The sequence below is a fragment of the Balaenoptera ricei genome, chromosome 12, assembly GCF_028023285.1.
Source record: "Balaenoptera ricei isolate mBalRic1 chromosome 12, mBalRic1.hap2, whole genome shotgun sequence".
In the NCBI taxonomy this organism is placed as follows: Eukaryota; Metazoa; Chordata; class Mammalia; order Artiodactyla; family Balaenopteridae; genus Balaenoptera; species Balaenoptera ricei.
In genome coordinates this window covers 11,837,706-11,841,269 of record NC_082650.1, presented here as the reverse complement: position 1 = coordinate 11,841,269, position 3,564 = coordinate 11,837,706, and positions in this window count along the sequence as shown.

Below are 3,564 nucleotides of genomic sequence, written 5' to 3'. Positions count from 1 at the left end.
TCTGTTTCTCCCAATTGTTCCTTCTAATTTCCTTCATGAACTCTTCTTTGTCTATCCTGATCAACATCACATCAAATGTTGGTTATCTCAAATGTTTTATTCTTGACCCTTTTTTCTTCTCAAGCTTCATGTTCTCCATCAGCAATCTCAACCAGACCCATAGTTTCACCCTAATGATGATGAACCCCAAACTATTTCTAGTCCAGAACTTCATCTTGAGCTCTAGACCTTGAATTACCAAGTTTGTAGTTGTTTTTGTTTGCACATCTAGAATAGTTCCTGGCGCATAGGAGGGGCTTACTTATTTTTAAAATTAAACTAATCTACCAATGAATGAATGGCCTACAAGGCTAGTATCAGACTAAGCGGTTTGAATTTCATCCTGGATGCAATGAGAAATCACTGGAAGTTTTTATTTTAATTAAAAAAATTGTTTTACTCTTATTTATTTATGTATTTAACGTCTTTATTGGAGTATAATTGCTTTACTTTGTTGTGTTAGTTGCTGCTGTATAACAAAGTGAATCAGCTATACGTATACATATATCCCCATATCCCCTCCCTCTTACGTCTCCCTCCCACCCTCCCTATTCCACCCCTCTAGGTGGTCACAAAGCACAGAGCTGATCTCCCTGTGCTATGGGGCTGCTTCTCACTAGCTATCTATTTTAATTTGGTCGGGTATATATGTCATTGCCAATCTCTCACTTCGTCCCAGCTTACCCTTCCCCCTCCCTGTGTCCTCAAGTCCATTCTCTATGTCTGTATCTTTACTACTGTCCTGCCCATAGGTTCTTCAGAACCTTTTTTTTTTTTTTTTAGATTACATATATATGTGTTAGCATACAGTATTTATTTTTCTTTTTCTGACTTACTTCACTCTGTATGACAGACTCTAGGTCCATCCACCTCACTACAAATAACTCAATTTCAGTTCTTTTTATGGCTGAGTAATATTTCATTGTATATATGTGCCACATCTTCTTTATCCATTCATCTAACGATGGACACTTAGGTTGTTTCCATGTCCTGGCTATTGTAAATAGTGCTGCAATGAACATTGTGGTTCATGACTCTTTTTGAATTACGGTTTTCTCAGGGTATATGCCAAGTAGTGGCATTGCTGGGTCATATGGTAGTTCTATTTTTAGTTTTTAAAGGAACCTCCATACTGTTCTCCATAGTGGCTGTGTTAGTTTACACTCCCACCAACAGTGCAAGAGGGTTCCCTTTTCTCCACACCCTCTTCAGCATTTATTGTTTGTAGATTTTTTGTTGATGGTCATTCTGACCGGTGTGAGGTGATAGCTCATTGTAGTTTTGATTTGCATTTCTCTAATAATTAGTGATGTTGATCATCCTTTCATGTGTTTGTTGGCAATCTGTATATCTTTTTTGGAGAAATGTCTATTTAGGTCGTCTGCCCATTTTTGGATTGGGTTGTTTGTTTTTTTGATATTGAGCTGCATGAGCTGCTTGTATATTTTGGAGAGTAATCCTTTGTCAGTTGCTTAGTTTGCAAATATTTTCTCCCATTCTGAGGGTTGTCTTTTCGTCTTGTTTGTGGTTTCCTTTGATGTGCAAAAGCTTTGAAGTTTCATTAGGTGCCATTTGTTTATTTTTGTTTTTATTTCCATTTCTCTAGAAGGTGGGTCAAAAGGGATCTTGTTGTGATTTAAGTCATAGAGTGTTCTTCCTATGCTTTCCTCTAAGAGTTTTATAGTGTCTGGCCTTACATTTAGGTCTTTAATCCATTTTGAGTTTATTTTTGTGCATGGTGTTAGGGAGTGTTCTAATTTCATTCTTTTACATGTGGCTGTCCAGTTTTCCCAGCACCACTTATGGAAGAGGCTGTCTTTTCTCCATTGTATATTCTTGCCTCTTTTATCAAAGATAAGGTGACCATATGTGCGTGGGTTTATCTCTAGGCTTCCTATCCTGTTCCATTGATCTATATTTCTGTTTTTGTGCCAGTACCATACTGTCTTGAGCACTGTAGCTTTGTAGTATAGTCTGAAATCAGGGAGCCTGATTCCTCCAGCTCCATTTTTGTTTCTGAAGATTGCTTTGTCTATTCGGGGTCTTTTGTGTTGCCATACGAATTGTGAAATTTTTTGTTCTAGTTCTGTGAAAAATGCCATTGGTAGTTTGATAGGGATTGCATTGAATCTGTAGATTGCTTTGGGTAGTATAGTCTTTTTCACAATGCTGATTCTTCCAATCCAAGAACATGGTCTATCTCCATTGGCTTGTATCATCTTTAATTTCTTTCATCAGTGTCTTATAGTTTTCTGCATACAGGTCTTTTGTCTCCATAGGTAGGTTTATTCCTAGGTATTTTTTTCTTTTTGTTGCAATGGTAAATGGGAGTGTTTCCTTAATTTCTCTTTCAGATTTTTCATCATTAGTGTATAGGAATGCAAGAGATTTCTGTGTACAAATTTTGTATCTTGCTACTTTACCAAGTTCATTGTTTAGCTCTAGTAGTTTTCTGGTAACATCTTTAGGATTCTCTATGTATAGTATCAGGTCATCTGCAAACAGTGACAGTTTTACTTCTTCTTTTCTGATTTGGATTCCTCTTGTTTCTTTTACATCTCTGATTGCTGTGGCTAAAACTTCCAAAACTATGTTGAATAATAGTGGTGAGAGTGGGCAACCTTGACTTGTTCCTGATCTTAGTGGAAACGGTTTCAGTTTTTCACCATTGAGAATGATGTTGGCTGTGGGTTTGTCATATATCTCCTTTATTATGTTGAGGTAAGTTTCCTCTATGCCTACTTTTCTGGAGAGTTTTTATTATAAATGGGTGTTGAATTTTGTCAAAAGCTTTTTCTGCATCTATTGAGATGATCATATGGTTTTTCTCCTTCAATTTGTTAATATGGTGTATCACATTGATTGATTTGTGTATATTGAAAAATCCTTGCATTCCTGTTATAAACCCCAATTGATCATGGTGTATGATCCTTTTAATGTGCTGCTGGATTCTGTTTGCTAGTATTTTGTTGAGGATTTTTGCATCTATGTTCATCAGTGATATTGGCCTGTAGTTTTCTTTTTTGTGTGTCATTTTTGTCTAGTTTTGGTATCAGGGTGATGGTGGCCTCGTAGAATGAGTTGGGGAATGTTCTTCCCTCTGCTATATTTTGGAAGAGTTTGAGAAGGATAAGTGTTAGCTCTTCTCTAAATGTTTGATAGAATTCGCCTGTGAAGCCATCTGGTCCTGGGCTTTTGTTTGTTGGAAGATTTTTAATCACAGTTTCAATTTCAGTGCTTGTGATTGGTCTGTTTATATTTTCTATTTCTTCCTGGTTCAGTCTCAGAAGGTTGTGCTTTTCTAAGAATTTGTCCATTTTTTCCAGGTTATCAATTTTATTGGCATAGAGTTGCTTGTAGTAATCTCTCATGATCCTTTGTATTTCTGCAGAGTCAGTTGTTACTTCTCCTTTTTCATTTCTAAGTCTGTTGATTTGAGTCTTCTCCCTTTTTTTCTGATGAGTCTGGCTAATAGTTTATCAATTTTGTTTATCTTCTCAAAGAACCAGCTTTTAGTTTTATGGA